The sequence below is a fragment of the Quercus robur genome, chromosome 4, assembly GCF_932294415.1.
Source record: "Quercus robur chromosome 4, dhQueRobu3.1, whole genome shotgun sequence".
NCBI classification, from domain to species: Eukaryota; Viridiplantae; Streptophyta; class Magnoliopsida; order Fagales; family Fagaceae; genus Quercus; species Quercus robur.
This window is the reverse complement of record NC_065537.1, coordinates 50,695,087-50,722,017: the sequence shown is the minus strand read 5'-3', so window position 1 is coordinate 50,722,017 and position 26,931 is coordinate 50,695,087. Positions and strand designations below refer to the sequence as shown.

The 26,931-nt window shown below is 35.4% G+C and overlaps 2 pseudogenes; one reads left to right on the top strand and one right to left on the bottom strand.

Moving 5' to 3' along the window:
• Positions 1-4,729, top strand: LOC126722866 (pentatricopeptide repeat-containing protein At2g27610-like; annotated as a pseudogene).
• Positions 4,730-4,739: 10 nt separating this feature from the next.
• On the bottom strand, positions 4,740-13,836 carry LOC126722865 (IQ domain-containing protein IQM3-like; annotated as a pseudogene).
• Between the last annotated feature and the right edge of the window lie 13,095 nt (positions 13,837-26,931).

Below are 26,931 nucleotides of genomic sequence, written 5' to 3'. Positions count from 1 at the left end.
GGGCCATTCAAACAAATGTCCCTGCTTCTCCCACTACATGAAAATCTGATATTTGTAGTGGGCACCGGACATTCCTCAGTCACTAACATTGATTCCATTTCTTTTCTTCAACCTATGCTTCTTCTCAGTTTTTGAATATGTTCTTAAACTTAAACTCCTTCAATTTCATCACCCACCCCTCTCATAGACATAGTTCTCAAATTTTCTTCAAATGTCTTTTACACACCTTCTACGCCTTTTCGGCGACACCCAATGCGTCCTCAAAGGCAGAGCAGTCCATGGCAAGATTATCACATCTGGGTTTTTCCTCGATGCATATGCACATAACCATTTGATGTCTTTGTACCTAAAAATTAATCGTATAAATGATGCTCGCAAGGTGTTTGATACAATGCCTGAAAGAAATCTTGTTTCATGGACTGCTCTAATATCTTGGCATTCCAAAATGGGTATGCCAGAAGAAGCCTTGAATTGTTTCAGATTAATGGCTAAAGATGGTTTTGATCCCAATAATTATACATATGTTGGTGCTATATCTGCTTGTGCAAGTTTAGGTGATGCAAGAGCTGGTAAAGAGATTCATGGAAGGATTTATAGGCATGAGCAAGAGTTGAATGGTAAAGTTAAGTAATTGCTTGGTTAATATGTATGGGAAATGTGGTTTGTTGAAATCTGCCCGGCTCGTGTTTGATGCGACTTTGAAGCCGGATTTAGTTTCTTGGACTTCAATACTTTCTTCTTATTGTCAATGTGGGGAGAATGTAGAGGGTTTAAAGATTTTCATGAGGTCACAGGAGGAAGGAGTGGAAGTAAATGAATTTTCTTGCGCGAGTGTGTTGGGAGCTTGTGCTTCACTTGAGAACTTGAAGGTTGGGATGCAAGTGCATCCCCTTGTCATAAAGTGTGGACTTGGATTTGACACCTTTGTTGTGACAGCATTGATAAATCTTTATGCAAAGTGTGGCGAATTGGACTATGCTGATCAGGCATTTTTGGAGGTGGATAAGCCACAGTTGCAGGCTTGGACTGCACTAATGGGAGGCTGTGCTCAACAAGGAAAAGCAATAGAAGCTATTGATCTTTTCCACAAGTTCCATTCTTTGGGTTTGAAACCTAGTGAAAGAACATTCTCATCAGTACTTGGAGCATTAGCAGATACAGTGGATGTTGAAGTTAGAACACAACTCCACTCTTTGATCATTAAAATGGGGTTCAATTCCTTTATATTCGTTGGCAATGCAATTCTGGATTTTTACTCAAAATGTGGGCTTCTTGAGGAATCATCAAAACCTTTTGAGGAAATGCATGAACATGATGTTATCTCGTGGAATGCACTGATTTCCAGGCATGTTAGATATGGTCATCATGGAGAAGCTATTGAGCTTCTGAAGGATATGTTGATTGAAGGATTTGAACCAAATCTTCATACGTATCCTAGCATTTTTAGCATATGTGGCGATATCCCCGCAATTGAGTGGGGTAAACAAACACATTGCCGCATCCTAAAAACTGGGTTTGACTCAAATGTGGTTGTAGGGAGTGCTCTTATAGACATGTACGCTAAGTGTGGAAGACTAAGTGAAGCTCGGAAAGTTTTTGACGTTCTAGTTACAAAAAACTTGGTTTCCTGGAATACCATACTTGTGGGATATGCCCAACATGGATTTGGGAGGGAAGCTTTAGAGATCTATAACATAATGCGTAGTAATGGCATCAAACCTAATGGTATTACTTTTCTTGGAGTCTTATCTGCTTGTGGGCATGTGGGGCTTGTAGAGGAGAGATGGCACCACTTCAATTCGATGATCAAAGTGTCACAACCCAAATCCATGGAACATGAATTTTGATGCATGACTAACTTGTTGAACTAATATCACTCAATAAACATGATTAATTTAAACATAATTCAAAACTCCAAATAAACAATGCTATTGATAAATCTCTTACAAAAATCCAAACTCCTCAAATTTAGAATAATCTCCAAAATACAGTGCAATCTAAAGCGGAATAAAAAGAAATAATTAATAATCTTTTAAGGCTTCAAGTATTATTGACTTCGCCTAAAACTCCCACGCTCTACCTTACACCTTACGAAGCAATCCAAAGGTTCTGTTACCCAACTAAACTTTAATCTGAAAAAATTGTAATTGATGGGGTGAGCCACACATCCAGTAAGCAAATTATACACAATATACAACAGAATAGGGTCAAGCAAAGCACGAGTTTGATTTCACAATTTCACTCAAAATATTCGATATAGTTTTCCAAACATATAAAGAACCACTAAACACATATATATAATCAAATCTTAAAGTTATTCGAAAACACATACAGATGATTGATCAGAGCACAGTATCACATATACACATCACATATTCTCACATACAATCCTGTGAGCGGATACCAACATCTAATCCCTGTTGGTGAGAGATCAACACATATTCTCACATACAATCCTGTGAGCAGATTTCCACACATATTTGATATATCTGATCAATTCTAAAAACACTTATTTAAGTCACATATCACAAAGTAAAGTTTATACAAAATAAAATAATTTACTTGATATTAACAATTTCCTTTCAAATACAGAGGCACATCAAAGATCACAATATTGAATAGAATATAAATCAAAGGATGCTTGACTCTCTTGGGAAACGAATAGCAACTGAGGAGTTTATGTAAATATATTACAATTCTTGAGTAAATATGAAAATTAAATTTGCTAAAAGAAACATTTTAAATACCATTTGAGAATAGGAATATGACTAAAACTTACTTTGAAACTTGATTATTTTCGGAAAATAGTTTAGTTTAGAAATCATAATTTGAATGAGATTTGGAAATTCAAAACATTATTTCAAATTCGAAGTCTCTCTTTAAAACATTGTCTAAAAGTCGAAGTTTCTCTTTCAATAATGTAAAAATAATGCTTTCAATAAACTTTAGAAAACGTAAGCTTTAAAAACATAACTTTTGAAAACTTTTGACTTCTAAGAACCTAAAGAATAAAACTTGTGCATATTATGCATAATTACTTACCTCTCTTGCTAATACTTCCGAACACAGCTGAATACTTTAATCTTCCGTAAGCTCTAAACAAAAGAATGCTTTAATAAGTAAGCATGAAATCTAACCCTTACAAACCTTTTCTTTCCTACTATCCTACAAAATCAGGTATGAAAACTACTTTCGTATATACCATTGAATTAACCAATTTATTATTCCTTATCAAAGTCCCACCGCAACAATATTTCCCAAAAACTGGTATGTACTAAAAGAGTTCAAACAAATTTCTATAACCACAATTGATATTCTAGGCCAATAATGCTTCCTTGCATTAGGTCAAATCTCATATTACCATTAGAGAAGCAGCAACCGAAATACCATAGACCTTGGATTAATATTCCCATTGAAAACGTAAGGATACAAGGCCACCTTTAGGATTTAAGGTTATAATCATGGAATCTATATTCAAATGAAATCGGTGGGCAATTCAATGAAATCGTGTACTCACTTTTAGGAATTAATCTAATATATAAAATCCTTCGTTAGACCCAAGGTCCTCAATTTCAACGAGTAACAAATACAAAATACAAAAGTACCATTAACTTATGAGTATTACAATTGGGTCTTTACGTAAATAACGCTTAGATATATAACCATCTTTCCATTGTAATTGATTACTCAAATAGTAGACATAACTGAATCTTATCATGCTGCCAAAATCGTAAATATATCTCAAAATTTATAAACAGTAAAGAAATATTGAGATGAGGTTCTCACCTTGATTTCGTAGCCCAAAACTTGTGCCCCTAAACAATTTTGCCTCTTCAATTGTATGTGCTCTAAACTCCAAGGAAAAACACCGCTTAGCCCCCTAAGTGATGAAACCCTACTTATGAAAACCCTAATTTATCTTTTCCTCCTTATATTTTAACGTCTCAAAGATATGGGCTTGGTGGGGTAGTGGGCTGGAGTTTAAAACCCACTTAAGCTTATCTCTTTAGTTTCCAAGAGGCTCATAAAACATCTTCGTCTTTTCTTTTTATTTGTTTAATTGTCGCACTAAATTGTATGCACTAAAACTTTGATTTTTCTTGCTTATTTGTAGCACCACAAAAATTGTCTACTCCCATCTTGCTGTGCACACACATATACTACCTCAACTCTATAATAAAATTGAAAAGGTACAGTGATAATCATAAAAACAAAAATTGGGATATTACACAAAGACCATGGCATTTCCCCAAGAACAGATCATTTAGCTTCTTTAGTCAGCCTCTTTGCCCGTAAAGGAAAGACAAAAAGAGCTTTTGAACTCATAAGGAGTTTTCCAATGGAGTCTAATAAGGTGGTTTGGCGGTGTCTCTTGTCTGGCTGCAAAATTCACAAGGATGTAGCTCTGGGAAGATACGCTGCTGAGAAAATTTTGAGTATTGATCCAGAAGACACTTCAGCTCATATCATGCTTTCAAATATATATGCTGAGGCCAAGATGTGGAATGAAGCAGCACAAGTGCGAAAAATAATGAAGGAGAAGGTATTAAAGAAAGATACAGGATATAGCTGGGCTGAATTGAAGAACAGTATATACTACTTTTCTGCAACTCATTACACACAATTCCAAGAAACAAATCTCCATGAGGTATTGGATGGGTTGACAGCCCAGTTGTTTGACACTGGATACATGCCTGATGCTATGTTTTTATTGCACTGTGGGGAATAAGCCAGGGATATTAGATAAAAAAAAGTATTTGTTCATACATTATAGTCTTTTACATGTGAGAAAATAAGATAAATGAATCCATGATCGTCTGAGATGATCGATATTTCTATGAGATGATATTGAAAGAGGACTAAACAGTATAGAAAGAATTGAAAAGTAAAGTGATGTTGACTTCTTATAGTAACTTGTAAGAAAGACAGTCAATCTAAGGTCACATTATCACACATAAAGTTGTAATTGAACTAAGAAAAACATTGAAGACTGATGGTGTGGGAGGATCCCTTGGTGAGAGGTTAACAAACTCGAGGGCTTGAAGCCTTAGTTTCAGAGGGTAATCCGCAACACACCCAATTCTTGGGCCTGCTCCAGTTGACCATTTCAATGACAGCTGATGCCCTAGTTGATATGAACTTACTTCCTTTTTTGACTTGATCCTCTGCAATATCTCTTTCTTTGGAAGATTTGTTCTGGTTCGATCTCTGGAGATCACTGGACAAGGTTCTCTTATAACTGTGTGTCCGTGTGCTTTTTGTTTGAGCATAGGTACATGATTCAGAGGGTCTGCTGTTAATCTCATTCTCCCTAGGAGCTTGGCAGGGTGGTTCAGAATTTGTTAGTTCTCCCAGTTTACTCTCTTCTTGAACATTTTTTGTTGAATAACTTCCTTCATTAACTGATTTGCGGCTATTGTAGCTCTCATGATCTTCTGTAGGGGAAAATACCTGACTCAAATAGATAGAGCTCAGAGGAAAATGTGGTAGAAGCAGTATATTAGGCATATGTTTGTTACCTTGTACAGGTTTTGGATTATAAAAAGAAGTTCAAAAGTGGACAATGGCAGAAAAATTTCATAGATATCAAATTGTGACCCACAATATCCTAAAATTTTGAAACGCTATTTTCATGTCTCCAAATATTCTATCAACTGCAATTAAATCAATGTAGAATTAGCAGAGGGGTAGCAGATTTGTGAAATGACATTATATATAAGTTGCATACCTGAACTTCATCAAGGTTGACCCCATTCTCGTCAAGGAAGGCTAAGAAGCTGCCAAGGTTCTCCGCAGTTGGTCGGTAATGTCCACTGTATGCCGATACAGACTGGAAATCATAAGGACATATTCAGAATTTGGATGCAAGAAACAGAGACTTTTCAAGTTTGTATACAAAGTATGTTGGTAAACTATCTCCTTTGTTAAAATAAAATTAAAAGAATAGATTCCTTATAAACTGATGTTTTATTATGTTACCCAAAAAGAATAGTGTTTTATTATCTGTATCTGGAAGCTTTTCTTGATCCTACCAGAGTTAATATGCTGATGTGTGTAGAATATATAGCACATAGATAGTACTTACCAGTACATTTCCTTTGATACCAAATGAATGGGTTTAATGTGTTAACTACTAGAAGAATTGATCCCCCCTCCCCCAACTGTTGAATGAAAAAAAAAAAAAATTAATTAATAAAAAAGCCGAGAAGAATTGAAATGTGAGAGCTCTGGGATCTAAATAATGGAACTTTGCCTTATGCAAATTATGTTGATTTGACATATAGTAATCTAGAAGAATTTATGAGATCTGCCACTGCCAGCATCAACTTGTCTTAAAGAGCTTGGGATTCTTACGCAATTAATTGCATAAATTTATAAACAAAAGATGGTCCTGTGAGCTCATCCAAACTAAACTGAACCTCACATCAGCTTTGAGTAAACCATATAATCAAGTAGTTAACTTAGTCTTGCATTTTGTTGACATCTATTATTAAAAGTAACATTTGAGCTAAACGTTCATATAATTGAAAGTTCACCCTTAATAAGGGTAAAAAATAAGTTCTTCTAAATTCAGAAGCAATTTTGAAAGACTAAAATCGTTAATACTATTTTAATTCTTTGATAGGATTTGCTTGTATCTAATTTAAAATTCTACAATTAGTATGCTTCACTAGAGGATGATAGTGTTGCACTTTTCACGTACAAGCAACTGTTTCAGCTCCTCCAACCCCATACACCATGGGAAATGTGAAATTAAGATATGCAGTTCCCTCTCATAGCAATCATTTATTTTTTGTGAAAGCATCTGTACTTAGTATCTACAGCAAGTTGGATTTGAGGGCTGTTTGCTAAATAGAGCCCCAGAATGAACATGATGTCAATGTCTGGCTTGTTTGTTCTTGGACTCCTTGTGCCTGGCCTACTTGTCTTTCTTTCAATATCAGTAGGGTCATATTTTTCTTTGGTTTCAGTTTCTGGTGACCTGTAAGTGAGAGAGGAATCCCAAACAGGTTTGATGTGTGCTTGGTTGTATATGTACTTGTTGGGCCTCTCCAATGATAGCTTAAGCTTTGGGTTGAATACTTTAATGTGTAGATTAAAGGTATGGAACATTTTTAGTTGTATGTCTCCATAATGAGAACATTGAATTATACAAAGATGTCATTAGAAAATGGCATTATGGAAACATTATAATAAATGCTTGCTAAATGCATACCTTGAGCTTGCCACTTTCTGCCTCAAGTCTTCCAGCAGCCAAAGTGGCCCCTCCTGCAAGGAAGCTGGAATGATGAAATGATCCCTTCCTTTTCTAGTGGGAAGGAGACAAAGCATTAGGCTTCAGATGATGCAAACTAAAGTGGCATCTTAGATTTGGGAATACGGTCAGCAAATTGTGTGGTGTTTGTATCAGTTTTTACCTCACCAGCATAAAGTTTTTTGGAGGTACTCATAACAAAAATCCATTTTGAGCCTTGCAATTTTTGACTTGTATCAAGGAGACTTCCAGTTTGTTTATGCACTATCATCCCTTCAGCAATTATGTATTCATAGTATTCCCTTTCTTGCTTGTTCATGATGCATTTCCACAAACAGTGTGAGTGAAGTTAGGAAAGCTTAAGTAGAGCAGGTGTTAAAGAGCATCTAAAATCCAATTGAAGTCAATTCATTCCCATAAGCTTTTTAGTATGCAAAACACAAAGCTATTTCGTAGGTAGAGTTTTAGTGCTTCCTGCTTGTAGAAAATTAAGTAATAACTAGAAACGGCACATATTTTATTTCTATCATGGTATTTCATGATACTATGAAATGCATTAGACTTTGTCAGACCGTGTGCCTTACCGATCCATCCAACGACCAATTGGTGAAGGATAAGGGGACATAAATCTTTTATAGCATTCGATCGCAGACCAAACCCATTGGTATTGGAGTGAATTGTGAAAATCCATCACAATCCCTCCCTCACAATGTGGCTCCAACGACTCGAACCTATGATCGGGCTCTGATACCACTTGTCGGACCGTGTGTCTTACCGATCCATCCAACGACCAATTGGTGAAGGATGAGGGGGCACAAATCTTTTATAGCATTTGATCGAAGATCAAGCCCATTGGTATTAGAGCGAATTGTGAAAATCCCTCACAGACTCATTAATGGCTATTGATATAATTGATTTCCATGGAACATACAAAGTTGGTGTTCCAACCTTAGTAATAATCTGACCCCATTCTGATCTTGGTTTATGATTTATGAACTGTGATACTAGGTTTCATATTAAAGGAGGAGCATACCAGTCCAAGATATTTAATGCATTCTTGTCGAAGCCTTGATCTTGGGCAATCTTTGAGATCAACATCTTTGCCATCTCCAACGTCCAACCTACACAAGGAATATATTAAGCTGTTTAGTGACACATTGATTTAATAGACACTAGAGATTCTTTCTTTTTTGCATGGGACATCAAGGTATGAGAAAGTATATAATTATCTCCATTCTTGTGAGGTTTTTGTATGAGAGATATTCTGCGATTTTGAAGATACCCCCTAGCATTGAGATAAAGATTCAAGCCCTGGGCTTGAAACCTATCATGCTAACCCACTAACATTCAATAATTCTTTGTTTTTGTTTTTCTAGCAAGAAGTTAACATTCAATAATATTCCAGACATTCTATTTTTGCAATGTACTTTGATACCATAACTTTTAACTATTTCCCCTCTCTATTTATTTTTACTATTCTTGACGGCAATTAAATGAACATTGGATATAGGATGAAATTACAGAGACGGAGATTGAGATGCATCTTTGCTTATGCACATGTATTTTTAGAAATTAAGAATTACACTTTAAATACTAAAACAGTTTTTTTATTATTTACTGATTTAGTTACGTTTATCATGTACTTAGATGAAAATTAAAAGGAGAGAATGCTGTGAGTTACATGTGTGTCATGTTTCCATTTATAATCTTCACATTCCTGTCTTTGTGCCTTTTCCTTTGAGTATTGATTTAATGTATTTGACTATTTTCTGCTTTTTATTGGATGAAGTTTTAGTCCTTGAAAAGAAAAACATATATTGCATTGTATAATGATTTTATGAATGCTAGAAATTATTGAACATGGTAGATGACATAGTATTCATTTCTTATATGACATTTCCCAATAATTGGAGGCTTTCATTTAGAGGTGATGCATGACCACATCTTTGCGTATGCGCTGGCATGCAAACAAGTAGTAACATAATGCACAGACGTGCAAAGGCTACATATAAAGGGTAAAAGAAAGGCTAAACTCGGTGGCTTCCAAATCAATATATTACTAAAAGCTGAAGCGTAGCATTTAATGTTGCTATACTCACATTGAGCCACATAAGCAGCCATGTCATTACCATTCTTTTTCCTTAATTTTTCTTATAATTTTAAAATACTTTTCCTAAATTTTAAAATACTGCTAAAAAGAAAATCCTTACGTTAATGCTGTACGTCCACCTATCCATAAAGCCCAAACCCAATCCGAAAAGTCTTTACTCTTTAACGGCAATCCTTTCTGTCTCCCCTCCTCTTCCTCTACCTGTGTTTCATGGTTTCAAAACTTCAGCCCTTCAGCTTGCTAACGCCAACCTCTCTTTCTTCCAAAGACAGTTTCAAAACTTCAGACCTTTGGCTTTCTAATCTAATTAATGATAAATAAATTATTAAACATTCAAAATTTTGAGATGCACAGCTATTTTAACACTTTTAGGGCTTGCCCCATAGCAGTAGTAAGATTGAAGGCTGGAGGCACCGCATCACCACACAGTTGCAGACATTTTTCTACACAGGTAACTCTCTCTCTCCCTCTCTCTCTCTCTCTCTCGCTTTCTTGTCTGACTGCTTCTATCTCTAGCATGGAGACTCAGCTTTCATTCTCTCAATAGCTCAACTTTGCCTTCTTCTTTTTCTTTCTTTTCCTGTTTTGCTTTCCTCTATGTTTCGTCATTTACAATGTGAAGTGTAACGAAGCTTCTGTACTGTGTAAATAGTGAATAAATATTGCAGCAAACTAGAGACAACCACCCACGTGTATGGTTAAATTTTTTCTACAAAAGCAATTGTGTTTGCTGTAGCCGTGTAGGCCCTTTGATTGTGAAGCATATTCAAGCATTCCCACTTTCCTAGGTACAGATTTTTTTTTTTTTTTTTTTTTTTTTTCATTCTTTTATTATCATATATTTATTTGTTTTTAAATTAATCAACATATCTCTCTCAAAAAGAAAAAAAAAAAAATCAACATATCATATAACATTATAATTTATAAAAGTACCTTATTAAAATTTACTTCTATTTATCATTTAATTATTTTATAGATAAAAATAATATAACATGTATGTGGTTGTACTTGTATTTTATTAGACGATTTTTATTCATTGAAGTTTGAATGATTGTTTTTAAATTATTAGTATTTTTTTTTTAATCTTAGTCATTATACTTTGCCCATTTCATAGTTGATTAAAGATATTAATTCTTTTTGTCAATTTTGTCTCATGATTGTTTAATTTTAATTAGATACACAATTTGTAGCATATATTGAATTATAAAACTAGGTGCTACTTATTTATTTATTTAAATGTTAAATTTTGTATAATGTGTTTTATTTACTTTGATCATTATGATATTTGCAAGTGAACATCTTTACAGTTTTTGCAGTCACAATTTTTTTTTTCTTTGCATCCCCCAATGACGGTTTTTTAGCTAAGGTGTGAAGAAAATTGAGCAATGATATTAATTACTAAATTAGTCTTCCCCACTAAAGTTGATATGATTTCTTAATTACTAAATTAGTCTTCCCCTCCCTTTTTGTGGACTAAATGGTTTTTGGGTAATCTCAATTTGAAAAAAACCTCGCTTTTTTTTTTTTTTAAACAATAGTTTTTTCAAAGACTTTTTCTTTGCTTTTGGAAAGCAAAATGATTTTTTTTTTTCCTTTTAATTTTGACACAAAGCAGTAATCCTATGATATTGAATTGGTAAATTTTGAATTTTCATGTTTGTTTTCTTATTTGGACACCATATGACTTTGTTCACTCTTAGATGATCTTCCACTCTGTGCATAGCATGTGCTTGTGTTGTTGTGCAAGTGCAAATGTTTTTCTTGAATTAGTAACCTAATATATTAAGTTATAAAAGTAGCAAAGATTTTTGGGTAAATAGTTTAAGAAGGTTCATTTTTTTTCCTCATTAAGGTGCAATAGCGAATCTGTGTTTTACTGTTTTTTATTTATTTATTTTTGTTTTAATTTTTTTTAATGGTTTTTGCTTTGTTTCCTAGGTTTAGATGGTTTATCTTTGTTCACTATTAAAAGTTGTAGTTAAAGCTTGAATGTTGAGTTTAGTCATTTGATTAATGGAAATTAATCGTTTCTTTTAATTTTTTGGCTTTTAAACAGAGAAATAGGTTTTAAAGTTTGTTGAAATGGTTGATGATGGTCATTGCAATGGAATAATTTCTTTTAAGATCTAAACCATAAAATGATCATTAATAATATTCTCAGTTTCCCACGCATCGCGTGGGTCTGCGGCTAGTGAGAGATAAAATCCATATCAAATTAGGCTGTGATGAAAATGATCTCAGAGCTTTCTTTGATATTCCTTAATTTAAATCCCTCTCACTTTTCTGGTCAGTTAAGAAGTTCATGATTGTAGATGTTTTCTGTGGCCCCTCTTCTCTCCTTATCTCACAAGGTTTTCTGAGATTTTGAGCTCCTGATCAGTCTTTGGGTAAGTGTAGTCTCCTATATCTAATTGAAAGAATAAATTGCAAAGGGCAATTTAACCAATCCTTGAATGGTTTTGTTTACATGAATAATGATTTAAGCCTTTGCAGAAAATGTTGGGTGATTTTAGGGATCTGAAACTTTGGCATTTGAAGAAAAAGAGGATCATGATGTAGATGCAAATGCATTGTCATATAGATTGTTTGGTCTTAGTGTTTGACATTGAAATCACGTTAGCATGTAAACATTTTTCACAATAGATAAGATTACTGTTTTAATCAATCCCATCTCTCCCATCATTTTCTCAGTGGGAGGCAACAACAATCAGATAAATGTGGCCTTTCTTATTTGGTCTTAGTGTTTGACATTGAAATCACGTTAGCATGTAAACATTTTTCACAATAGATAAGATTACTGTTTTAATCAATCCCATCTCTTCCATCATTTTCTCAGTGGGAGGCAACAACAATCAGATAAATGTGGCCTTTCTTATTTGGTCTTAGTGTTTGACATTGAAATTGCAACACGTTAGCATGTAAACATTTTTCACAATAGATAAGATTACTGTTTTAATCAATCCCATCTCTCCCATCGTTTTCTCAGTGGGAGGCAACAACAATCAGATAAATGTGGCCTTTCTTATTTGGACAAATCTGCAAATTATAAAGAACACTAGCAACTCTCATGGCAGAATGTGAATTTACACAAACCAGACTGGAATGTAATACACTATGTTATTTCACAACCAACAATAAGAGTCAATGAAGACATTAGCAGTTTCATGTAAGCAGTCTTAGCAGTTTCTTTTTTATCACTTTGGTTGCATTTGGAGTCAAATGCGGAAGCCAAGGCATTAAGTGGAAATATTTGACATTCGAAGCATCTAAAATTGGTTAATCTGTTCATTCTTGGTAAAGAAGAAGGGGTGAAAAGAGGAAACATAGTGCAGATATTTGTGGGCCCATATAGCACTAGAGGCAGAAAAATCAAAGAATCAACCAAGAGAAGTTTGTGTACCAATGAAAAAATGGCTGCTCTGTATCACCTTTACCCCACTCTTCATAGTAAAAGTTGAGATTATGACCATAACGATGCCTTGGATCAATCTGCGGAACATCGTCATCATCATAATAATAATAGTAGTAGTAAATTTTTAGCTTAAAATAATAGGCTTACAGCTTCAATCCAATGTTGGAAAGCTAGTTTTTGTGCCTTGGCGTCTTGATACAACCCTTTTCCAACCTGCCAAAATTATCAATTGCATGAAACCATTATTATTATTTGCTAAAGCATGACACCATTATTTATTCCATTTTAATTGTAATTAATGTTTTCTATCATTTTGCGTGAATGATAAAATATGAGGCCAAAAACAGAATAGCCATTGGAAATCATAACAAAATATGTTGCAAATACAATAATGAAGATGTTAATAATTGTGTAAGCTACATGCCTTAGAAGCAATCAAGCTGATCCTACTCCAGCGTGAGGCAGCTGTTTCTGCTTTGTGAAAATTGAAGAAGGAAACCGTGCTGTGATTCAGCCTTGCATAATCTATAGCTTGCGACCTCCAAATAGTCCCATAACTTCTCAGAAAAAACACAGTCACATTCTTAAAGTAAATGAAATGAAACATACATTGACACTTACCACAGCTCTTCAGCAACAACAGCTGAATCTGCTAGCCTGCGCCGGGTACGATAACTCCTGTAAACTTTTTGCAACCTCACCGCAGCTGTTGAAACAAATGTTTCTTTACTCTCCTGTGAATCCATTGACATTGATTCAAGATTATGGTCATGGCAATCCACAGAAAGTGCCATTAGATAAAAAAGCAAAGTGTTTGAAAGAGATTGGAAGGAGCATAATCAAGCTAAATATGTCTTTGTCTAGCTTTTCTCTATCCAATTGCATAATGTAATTTTCTTTTTGTTGGTTGGGTTTATGAGGTTAGATTTAGAATTGATTGTGTCATAAATAGGTGGTAGTACTGCGGGGACAACTAACACATTTGGTTGGTTATTTGAAGAAGAGCCAAGAAAAGTGGTCTCCACTCTTCCACCTTGCTTGGTCATGTCAGCACGCACCAAACTACTGAAGTGCTCTCAAATCTAAGTCTATTACCATACCATCAGTTCAAGATTGATAGATTTGGCTCGTCTCTTTATCTCTTTTGAGATAGTAGTTAGCACTAAAATCGTGTTACATATGTAGTTCTTTAAAATTTGAAAGAACATTTAGCTCGTCACATAATGATGTTTTCTTTTTTTTCTTTTTTTTGATAACCCGACACATAATGATGTTAGTATTTTATGCGGTGTATTATAATTTATGATCATAATGAGTATACATTATCAGCATGAAAATTCAGGTTGAGTTTTGAGAATTGAAATTTGAGATTGGCATTCCTTGCTTTTTGTTAGCGTATTTGTTTAATCCACTTTTTTTTTTTTTTTCACCTTTTCAAAAATAATCTATGTTTTTTTTAAAAATAATATTAAAAAAAAAAATGAAAACACTATTTTGATCCTTACAATTTGTGATCACAGTCAATTTGGTCCCTAGATTTTAGAAGCAGTCAATTTGATCCCTATTATTTTCAACTTGTAACCAATTTAGTCCCTACCGTTAACTACTAACAATAAATGCTTATGTGGCAAATGATGTGCACTCGCACACATGTGGTAGATAAAATAATAATAAAAATATTTAAATGCCATGTCATAAATATTTTAAAAAAAAATTCACATAAAAAAAAGGTTGAATTAAAAAAAAAAAAAAAAAAAAATCCCAACTGTTCTTGCACTTTCTTAGCAACCAAACACATAAATCAAACCTCAAAAAATAACCGGAGAAGAACAAGTCAATTTTGACCCACTACATCGTTCACCAAATCAATAACCCACAACACAGTTCATACCAAACTCACAGGAGCCCATCAGAAGCCACATGCTTGAAACCTGTTTCAACCAATTCTTCAATTTGATTTCAAGCAAAAACTCAATCTATGACCTGGACAATAGGAAGCCACATGCAAATGAAAATTGATGTGGTTTTGTTGTGGGACCGTGGAAGGTTTGAGTGCTTAGTATTTGATGATAGTTGTCTTGAGTGTGCAGGTTGCAACTTGTTTACCATGGCCCTTCGGTGAAAACCTAGCCTACACATGCGCCATCACAAGTCCACCAGAAGATCTCCACCTCACACGCTGCCGATCCAATAGCGATGCCAAGCTCACAGATCTGATCTAGTACGATCTTATTTTAGGTTGATTTTTTATGGTTGTATTACGGTGGTTGGGTTCATAGTGGAGATAATTTTGATTTGGAGCTATTGAAGGATCTTTTAGTTTGTGAAGGGTGATTGTTTAGTTTGATTTTTGTGTTTTAAGTTGTGTTTGGTCACTAAGAAATTGCAAGAAAAGCTGGGAATTTTTAATTTTGATTTGGAGCTATCGGTTTGGTTTTCAAATTTTTTATTTTATTTTTTATTTTTGTCTGATATGGATTTTTTTAATTTTTTATTTTTAGTCACATGTATGCTAACTGTGCACTAACGGTAGAAACTAATTTGATTGCCAGTGGAAAATAATAGAGACCAAATTGATTGCTATCAAAATGTAGAGAACAAAATAATGTTTTCGCCTAAAATAAATTTATTTGTTTAAAGTTACATTTTGTCTCACATCTCAAATAGTAATTAATGGGATATAAGAATGTTAGAGCATTCCCATCAGGTGTTTTATAAATATGTCATTTTGACACATCAAAAAACATATTTTATTATTTTAACACACTATTTTACAATTCACCATTTATCACATCTTATATTTTTCTATTCTATACATTAAAATAATATTTAAAAAAACCATCAATATAAAAAAAAAATACAAAATAAAAACTCACCACCATACACAAACACAAGCATAGAACTGTAACAAACCCACCACCACACACAGGTACAACCCAGCATCACCACCCAATACTACTTCCAAAAAAACTCCCCAAAATCAACACAAAACTCTTTAAAAAAAAAAAAATGAAATGATGAATCAACACTGTTTATACAACCCAAATCACATGGAATCAACCCAACTCCACCACCACCCACAATCACACAAAATCCACAACACATAAAAAAAAAAAAAAAAAAAGGCCAACCCCACCACTATATACAAGCATAGCCCGCCACCACCACCCACAATTACAGGTACAACCCACCACCACCAACAACAATTCACCGGCCGCCACCCAATACTACTTTAAAAAAAAAAAAATCCCCAAAATCAACACAAAACTCTCAAAAAAAAAAAATGAAGAGATGAATCAACTCCGTTTATACAACCCAAATCACATGGAATCAACTCAACTCCACCACCACCCACAATCACATGGAATCCGCAACCCAAAAAAAAAAAAAACCTTGACATCGTATGTAGAATTAAATCACAGTTTTGATAAAGATTACATAGTTCCAAGGAATGTAATAAAGAAGATTATTTCTCTTCAAGTACTTCAGAAGTGAAAACAAAAACGCAACCAAAAAAAAAAAAAAAAACTTTATTCACATTGGATCGATAAGGCCTAGGTATAGGGCTAGAGTTGCATGTTTATTTATTTTTGCTTTTGTGTTTACAACAACAAAATAAGATTGTGTGGGATCTAATTAATTTAATAAATAAAGATTTTTATTATTGAATAAGGACGTAAAAGTAAAAGATTAGTGTTTAATTGGTAAATTATAAAAGCAATAAAATTTTAATTTGTAAATATACATAAACTATAAGGTTTTAAATGTAATTTTTCTAAAAAATTTTATGCAAGTAAAAGAACTACTCCAATTGACATATTAAGAGTTTGTTTAAGATCCGCTTATTTTGCTAAAATTGAAAATTTTTTGTTGAAAGTACTGTAAATAAATGTAAAAATTAGCTGAAATAGTACAGTGAGACTCATGAATAGTATCAAAAAGTATAATGTAACCCATGAATAGTAGCAAAAATAAGTTAAATAGTAAAATAAGTTGGCAAAAATAATTTTTGCCAAACATACATTAATAGTTGAAAAGGCTATTGTTCAATAATAGTTTTGTCATGGAAGCACTATGGAAGCTAACCAAAATGATGCTTATGAAGGAGATTTCATTTTTCAGTTGTCTCCAAACCTCGAGACCAAACTTGCGGAACCATGGTAGGTATTATTGTAAAACTATTTGGTAGGTCTATGGGTTACAAGTTACAATCTATAGTTTTTGGCGAGAAACAATACTCGTACCTAATACCTAAATATTCAAACAGGTTGGATAGTACCCACACCAACCAAGTTGGGTCGGATTGGATACCCACTCCACTACCATAGAGCAACCACATCAGTCCGTCTAAAAATTTCTGTCTATTTTACACTAAAAACCTACTTTTTCTATTTTATACTATCACATTTCCAAAACACCCACATTAGTTTATCTATTTTACAAATCTATTGTAATTAAATAATATTATTTATTGTTTTATTATTATTATTATTATTTATTAATACCCATTCTCTCTTTCCCTCAGAATCTATTTTACCTTTTCAGCTCTCTCATTCGTTCCTCTCTTTCCCTCACACTCTCCCTCGCAGCTCGCCGCCGTCGCCTTAACCCTCCGCCGATTTAGCCTCCCTCTCGCTTTCGCCCTCCCTCTTTCCATCGCCCCTCCCTCTCTCCTCCACCATCGACCCTTCGCCTCCCACCCCCAACCGACGATCCTCCGCCTCCCACCCCCAACCAACGACAGCAATGGAAGATCCAGTGGTAGCAATGGAAGACCCAACTATAGCAAATCGGGTGGCAGTAGTGGCAGCAAATTAGGCATTTTGGGTTGGGTTTTTCGATGAGTTTTGATTGATTTTGAGTTGGATTTTCCAGTGGGCTTGTCTTGATTTTGAGTTGGATTTTCTAATTGCTTTTCCATTGATTTTGGGTTAATTTTATGTTGATTTTGGGTTAATTTTCTATGCTAGGTTGTGGTGTTTGGTGGTAGCACTGGGTTTGGTGGTTGGGTGGTTATTTTCTTCTTCCTTTTTATTATGCTACGCTGGGTTGTTGTAAACGTTAGGGAAGAGAAGTAGTTTGATAGAGGAGAGAGAAAAAAAAAGAATAAAAAAATCATTTACACATGAACAGTAACCGTGCATATATGTGCGGTTACTATTCATTTGCAAGGCCATGGTGAATATTTGCACATTTTTACAAAGACTGATGTGGATGTTTTTTGGGTTAAAATGTGCAAAATTGAGCACTTTTTGCATTTTACACATTTTTACAACCACTAATGTGGTTGCTCTTATGGGTTTGGTCATCCCTAGTTATATAGGATGATGGTCTCTTGGCTCATGGCCATGGGTATATGGAAGCCTAAAGGTACATTTCAACTCATTGATATGGGGCATGAATGCCATATTGTCAAGTTTTGTTTGCCACAAGATTTCCATCATAGTTTAGAAGTGGAACTTTGGTTCTTAGGCCAAAAAAAGGAAATATATTTTCATGCGTACTATATAAGTTCAAGCGTAGTTTATAGTATTTAGAATAACTCATATACCCCCTAAAAAAATGAATAACTCCTATTTTGTACAATAAATAGTTGTTTTTATTTGAAAAACACGTTTGGTATGCTTGGCTGGGGGTAATTTGTAGAATAGTATGAGTTTGTCACACTACGTTGTTAGTTAGAATGCCTTAGAAAGCATTGAGGAGAGTAATATCTCGAGGCTTTGAGGCTTGAGTTCAGTGAAGAGATTGAGCCTCAAAGCCTCGAGTTCTGATTGCTAACATGGAGATTTTTTTGCCACGTGGAATTTGAGTCTTTTTTAAGACTCAAGTTCCTTAGAAGAAAAAGAAGGAAAAAGAAGATCTGAAGAAATTGAAGAACAAAAGAAGACGAAGAGAAGAACCCATGGAGAAAGAGAAGAATAGAAGAACCTATGGGAATAGAAAGAACATGAAGAAGAAAAGAACCCGCAAAAGAACACAAAGAAGAACCTAAGCACGAAGAAGAAAGGAACCCACAGAAGAAGAACCAAGAAGAACGGACCAGGTGAACACAAGAAATCAAGTTTTAAATACTCAATTTTTACGTGGATTTTTTTCCATATTAGATTGCCATCACATGCAACTCAAGTCGTAGAAACTTGAGTTCCATCTTTGAACTCGAGCTTTAGAGTCTCGCAATACTAGTTTGCTACATAGTTTCGCAAACATAACAACTAACTAAAATATTTCAAAAAAAATGCTAAATGCCAAAAAAAAAAAAAAAAAATCTGCTTAGTTTATTTACGATCTTAAGAATCTTTTGGTATGCGTATTTTACTATGAATGTTCTGACAAAGATCAATAATTTGTACAAAGTCACTCCATCACAATTTTATCCAAACAGTAAATCTCATCTCATGGACACGTTGATAAATTCAAAACCCACTATAGATTTTGTCTATCTCATCTCAAGAGACATCAATTTTGGTAGCTAATAGAACTTGGGTTTAAGACAACAGGGATCGAAGATAAAGTGAAAAGTAACTCTCTAAACAAATTATGTATTTCTAGCAAACTTATGACCAGGGGAGAAAGTAATAAATCTCAGGTTAATTCCTGATCTTCCGTTTGTTTTGACTTTAATATATATATATATATATATTTTTTTTTTAAATAGTTATTTTTATAAAATAATTTTTTGGAAAACTTTCACAGTGTTATGTTTGGTAGTGGCTTAAAAATGAGATATGATTGTTTTTTTTAGAAAATTTTAATAGAAAACAATTTTTAAAAGTAAGTTATATTTTAAGGACAAAATTTGACTACAAACTTAGTTATAGCCTAAAGCTACAAATTCACTCAATATCTTTTTATTGAATGTGAATTTTGACAAATCCACCACTGAATTACATTTTCTTCTTATATCCTTAATACTTGCAAAACTTTTAGAAGATCCAAGATCATTAGCTATATCATCAATCAATTGTTTAAATTGCAAGTTTTTGTAATCTAAAATTATACATAAAAAACAAGTTTATGGATCATACTGTAAATAACATCTGATTGGTACAAAATTTAGCATGTGTATTAAGAGAGTAAAGAACATGCAATCCAACAGTTAGATTTTCAAAATATATAGCTGTAGGGGCTAGTTAGCCAGAAAGTGATATTAAAACTGTACGAATTGGGCCTATAGTCCAATCCGAGGATATTAACTAATCCAAGGATGGTCAAATAATGTTATTATGGGAATGGTATGAGAAAAAGAAATAAGGATTGTGTATGATAGTCCAAAATATGTCCGAAGAGAAAAGTCATCTCGAAAATGGAGATCTAAGGTCAGTAAGAATGTCTTATCATCCTGGACATTCTTCAAGGTTGTATCACAACTAGAAGTCGGACATTGGATAAGGGATGAGTAAAAGGAGGCAACAAATATCTTCAAAAGCTGCTCCATCCACATTAAATGCCTCCCAACTAACTCTCTGGCCACATTAATGTGGAGATGATACCTAAATAGTGGTTAAGTAGCCTTACAGCTACTAGTTGAAGGTTTTGGGAGTTGTTGAATGGGACAAGAAGGAGTTCCTAGAATCTAACCTATATGTGTATGGTAAAGATAATACCAAGATTATAGTATATAGCATAGAAAGGTGCCCTAAAGGAGAGAGATCGGAAAAACTAAGAAATCTTTGTAATAATCCTTTAAACTCTTGTGTCCTTGTTCATCAATAAGACATTATAATATAGCTCCTCAGGCTGTGCCGAGGACAGTTTTTCTTATCTTAATTGTGTTTGATGCTCTTAAATCAACAACTGTTATTGTTTTCCTTATTGAATAGAACTAGTTCTTTCACCTACGCTTTACAAATTCATTGTTTGGACTTATTAGGCTAAACCCAATCTTATATTGGGTCCAATTCAAGTTCTGTCCTTATAGTAGCAATGTTATTTTTTTTAAAGAAAGTTGTAGTTTTAGGCTACAACCAAATTTGTAGCCAAACTCTGTTTATGCTTTAATAAGATTTTTAATTGCAAAAATAGCTTTTCATTGACTTGTTTTTTCTAATGCTTCCAAACTTTGAAATAAGCATAAAAGAATCTCTACAAAAGGTTTTCCATTGAAACAAATAGAGCCAAACGCTATATTTTTATCAATTATAAAGTTCTAGCAAGTCATAGAGGATTTCTCTAAATCACCATTCAAAGTCTTGGTTAGAAGTTAATGTTTGGCAAAAGGTTAAGTTTATGAGTTTTGGTATAACTATATTATAAAACCACACTTTTATTATTATTATTATTCAATATAAAATGTAGCTAGTAGGTCTATATATGGTAGACATAAACTATTATGCCGAATATGATCTAACATCATTGGCAATACTTGGGCCTTTTTCCAAGATCGTTTGTGAGTCTTTTAGACTTCTCATGCGCTTACTCCAATTGCAAATAGGGACTATGAACAACTAGCTACCATGTCTCACATGGTCACACCACCTTGAGCCTTAATAGTACTTGTGGAGGAGATTAACATTTTGGAGAGCCTTCAATTGAGTAGTTAATATCAATATTCTAAATACTGTTTTGGACTTGTTTCGATTTGTTCATTGGAACGAAATATTTTGGTATTTATCTATTTTAGGGTTACTATTGATATATGTATTATTGATTTAAATCCATATAAATTATTAAATCTATATTTAAATTTGTAAGGGCAAGTTTTGGATCTTAGGCCCAAAAGGTAAATGGATTAAAGCCCAAAGAGCCCAACACAATGAATTTGTAAAGAGTGGCCTAAAAACTAGGCTTCAATGAACTATACAATGCTCACAATGAATTGAAGATGGTAGGAAAACCATGAAAAGCAAGTTTTATGCAAAGAAAGTCCTCCTCGGCTAAGTCCAAGGAAAGTAGTTCTTGATTACATTACTCTTAGACTTGAGCACAACTTCAATTCTTAGTGCTACAGTATTGTTTTTCTACTAATTTTACGATCCCCTTTGCAATGGGATCTCTCCTTTTTATATTACCCTCCTTTACTCCATCTTAGCCCTCTACGTGTAGATCAAATGGCTAGCTTTTACTCCTATACCATTAACACATTCCTGAAACTTTTGGGGGTAGCTGTAAAGCTGAACATCTCTGTTTAGGCATCACCTCCATATTAATGTAGCCAGAGAGTTAGCTACAGAGCATTTAATGCGGTGGTAGCAACTTTCCCTTATATATTTCTTACCTTCCCCTTATCTTATTCCTTCCCAATGCCTATCCTCATCAGTAGAACTGCCTGCAATGTCACTCTTGATGGCATGTCAACCCTTTTGACCTCTGCACCATTAAGCCAAGAAGGCAATTGTCCTCGGACAACCTTCGTGATGCTTTTATGATCAGTCCCCTTTCTTCATCCACTAATTTGCACTTCCATACTAATGTTTACCTGTCATCGGACCATTTAATGTTCTCGAATAGAGCCCACGACCCAATATACATTTTTGGGCCTATTATCCCCACAATAGCCCCTCAAAATTCTCCTCTTTTGCTCCTCGTGAAAAAAGGAGGATTTTGATATTACAATAATTATTCAACTCTTCTCATACGCTACCTCTGTCTGTGCAGGTGTCTTTTCAATTGCCTAAAGCACATTCTTGATGTTTCGGCATTCAAGAAGCGTTGGTATTACATTTATGCGGCTCCATGTCCCCCACATTCTACGGTACGATGAAGATCCAACGGCTAAGGATTTTGTTGGAACTTGGGTAGGAATCCTCCCGCGTGCCTTTCCCTCTAATATATATATTACTTGATGACCTCATTCGCTTCACATTTTGCACTCTTAAATATCAAGAACCAGTCCGAGGAAACCTCCTTCCCTTGCGTAAGTCATTTAAACATTTTCTCTTATTCTTTCTTCTCCTTGTCTTTATTTAGAGCCCTTCCCTCCTCGACTCCCCTAACTTCCCTTCGCCTTTCTTTCACCCTCAATCCTTTCTTAAACATGGATAGATTTGCTTACCTAGTAGACTCCCTAAAGGGCATAGAGAGCTTCAAAGCTCAATATCAAATCCCACATAAGGTTTCAATTAGTTACTGTAAACAGGGGGAATGGCATGCCCAGAGGCAGGAGGGAGAAGTTCTAATCCCTATGATTGCTTTTATAGAGGGAGGGATGAGAATCCCGAGTAACTAGGGATTATCTAATAACTCATAGACTTTCCCCCATCTAGTGCGCCCCCAATGTGTTTAGGATTTTAGGTAGTGTAAACGCTCTTAATGAGAGAATGAATGTAAACCTATCCCACCACGATGTTAACTGGATTTACAACCTTCACAAACTAACAGGGCAAAGGTATTATCTGAAAGCCAGAGTCCTCGAGGCTAGGCTGATATTATGTCTCCCTGAGTCCAACAAGGGTATAGACAAGGATTACTTAATCATCTCAAGGGAATGGCATGATGGACTTCATTGTCCAACACGGGAGGGTACACCAGGTGGGGTACTTAAGTTTAGGTTTATTGTACTAGCACTAACCCCTTCATTACTAATGTTTTCGCATTTATTTCCTTTATTTTTATTTGTAAATCGTCTCTTTACTTTATCCACGCCATTTCTTAACAACACTTTTGGTTTTTTGGTGAATTTGCAGATAAATGTGCTTCTATTCCAAACTTGAACCTCGTCAATGAGCCTAATCTGATAAAGATACTTAAAGCCGAAATCTTTGTCCACATCGACAGGCAATTAAGAGCAGCCTACCTCATCCTTAGCTACAACTCACTCTCGTCTAGTTATCAGGCACCTAAGTGCGTGATTAAGGTGAGAAACCTATGCTTACACCAAATTAATATTGCAGTCCTTGGTTTCCTCGTCCCTGGCCCCATTCCAGTGGGTGTATAGCTAGTAGAGCTGCCTTTTCTGCGTGTAGCTAAGGAAGAAGCAACTCCTTCCCAAGCAACTGTTAAGGAAGAAGAAGAGGAAGTAGTTGAAATCTCAGGAACCGAGGACGATTTCAAGATTTTAACCAACTTTTGCCTTCGGAACTTGCTGTTGCTGACCTCAGCCATCTCCCTCCAGTTCAAGTAAGCCATTCCAAGAAGCTCCTTCTATTCCAAATGCCATGGTGCTGCAATGCAAGATGAGAACAAGCCTTCTTGACTTGCTGGAGTCCCATGCCGGAGGCAACGTGTTGAGAAGGCAGTCCAAGCCAAATTCCCTACTCTTCCTTCTACTCAGGTTTCCCAGCCTAACCTTGCTAATAAAAAGAGAAAACAAGACCAAAAGAGAAAGGAGGTGGCGGAGGAGAGGAGAAATCTTCCATCCAAGGAAGCCAAACCCCAGAAGGGGGCAAACACACAAGGGTCACGCAAACAAGATCCTCTAGTGAGGGAGCTATCACAGACAGGAGGGATGACCACCAAATTGAAGCCCTAGCTTGGAACCCCTCCATAGTGCTGGATGGAGTTCCTCTACCTAGCGATGCCTCCATTAGGGACTTCCAACAGGGCAAGGCTGGATACGTGGCCAACGCCGTGGAATAGGCTTTGTTATTGCCTGTTGATATGGTTGACCTTAGGTCAATGAGGAAGTATGAAGTGTTCCTCAGCTTGAAAAGGGATCTTGCATTGGTAAGTCCTTTAACCTGTTTTCTTACGTTTAAAATTACAACTTTTTTTTTTTTTAACCATTATACTTCTTTCCTTGGCAGGCTATCCAAGCCACATACAGGGTCGAGGAGATGGTAAACTTCTCCCATAGGCAGATGAAGGAAGAGGAAGGGAGGCGCATCATAGCTGTGGATGCTTTCAACGTGGCAAAAAAGAAGATTCAAGAACTAACCACAAAGCTGAATGAGGCTGATAGATACAAGAAAAGCGCCGAGGTTGCCCTACAAAGAGCTGAGAGGCAGGTGAAGAGCCAATATAAGCAGCTTCGCTAAGCCAAAGACCAACTATCTACAGCCAAAGAATAGATTGCAGGCTTGAAGAAGAAACTTGAAGAGGCTGAGAAGGCCAAGCTGAGTAGGATGGCTACAATGTGGCGGAAGCAGAGACCGAAGAAACGCACAGGGCTGAGGTCTCGGAGGTGTGTAGGATATATTGCCTCCAAGTGTGGAACAAAGCCCTCAACCAGGCTGGGGTTGAGGCCTCCTCTGCCTTTAGGAGAGCAGAGAATGTCTACTATCCCCCTGCAATTCGTGCATCTGGCACTCTAAGCTCTTCAGGCCCCCAAGCCACCACTGTTTCCAAGAAGGTAGATGAAGACAAGGGCAGCCATGCTAAGATCCTTCCTTCCTCCACCAGTCCTCTTAAGGAAGCAGAACAAGACAAGGCCACTAAAAAAGAAAAAAAGACACATTCAAGGGAGAGGTTTCCTAAAACCATTGAGCCCCTAGCTGCGCCCAAGGACCCTTCTAAGGGTAGAGAAACTCCTCAGCACCTAGAGATTGTTCTTGCTACCCTTCCCATGCCTGCCAAGGAGGACCCAAAGGGCAAAGGTCCAACCTCTACTATTGCTAAAACTATCAAGTCCACCAAGGCCACAGGGAAGGAAAACCCTTCATTGAAGATCAACTAGAGCTTAGGCTAGAATCTATCAGCTTTTTGTAACCATAATTTAGGTCTTCATAGCTTGTAATTGTTTTGCTTTTCAAGGCTTAATTTAATGACAGTTATAAGTTTCTATTACATTTGTGGTACTTCTGCAAATTCTAACATAACCTATGCTTTATTTTATGCTTAATTGATATAAGAGTGGTATATAACTGCATCTGACTTAAAATATGCATTTATCCTTAACTTTAACAATCATTTGTTCAAGTGAAGGTATAACTGCCTTAATTTACATAATCAACCACAAATCAAGCTAGGCTTTCCAAATCTTTAATCTTCAATAAAAATGATTTTAACTTAAAAGGCATACCTTCATATGCTTGGACTAAGTTATTAACCTGACAATAGGTGCTTTAGGCCTTTCCTTTTAAACTTGGACAATGGTAGACCATGCACTTGCTTACAGTTTCCCCTGCTCATCCATTTAACAGAATATCTCAACAGTGATAGATGTTAATTTACCCACAGCATATGGTCCGAAGAATCAATCATGACTATGGTTCTGTTTAACACTTAAAGAGCTAATGAATAATGTTAATTTACCCAAGGCATATGGTCCGAGGAACCCAATATGGCCAAGATTTTGTTTAACATTTGAATGATTAATTAGAGAGTATTAATTTACCTTAAGTATAGGGTCCGAGGAATCAGACATGACCATAATTTTGTTTAATACTTAAACAAGTAATAAGGAGTATTAATTTACCCAAGGTATGTGGTCTAAGGATCCAGACATGACCAAAGTTTTGTTTGATAGTTAAACAAATAATAAGGAATACCAATTTACCCAAGGTATGTGGTCGGAGGAATCAGACATGACCAAGGTTCTGTTTGATACTTAAACAAATAATAAACACAACACATAATGTCACAAATAAAAAACATGGCATAACTTCTTTTCATTAATAATAGTACATTCACAGGTTATTTACATTTTAGAAGCGTGGTACAACATTCTCATCTAGGTCTTCTAGGAAATATGCACCTGTACCAGCCACTGAGGTGATGCGGTATGGCCCTTCCCAATTGGGCCATAACTTTCCCCATGCTGGATTTTTTGCAGTACCTACAGCCTTTCTTAATACCAAGTCCCCAGGGGCCAAGGGTCTTAACCTCACACTTGAGTCGTACTCTTACTTGAGCTTCTACTGATAGTACGCTAACTAAACCATGGCATTTTCTCTCCGCTCTTCAACCAAATCTAAGCTCCTTTTTAGTAAGCTGTCATTGCTATCTGGAGCGAATAAGCTTGTCCTCAGTGTTGGGAATCTAGTTTCCAGAGGAATCACAACCTTGGCCCCATAAATCATTAAGAAGGGTGTCTCCTCTGTTGACCTACGAGGAGTAGTCTGATATGTCCATAGGACATGCGGTAGCTCTTCTACCTATTTACACTTTCCATCATCCAACCTTTTTTTGAGTCCATTTACTATGACCTTATTGACAGTCTCGGCCTATCCATTCCCTTGTGGGCAAGTTGGAGTAGAATACCTATTCTTGATACTCAATTCGCAACAGTACATTTTGAAAGCCTTGCTATCAAATTGAAGTCCGTTGTCTGAGATG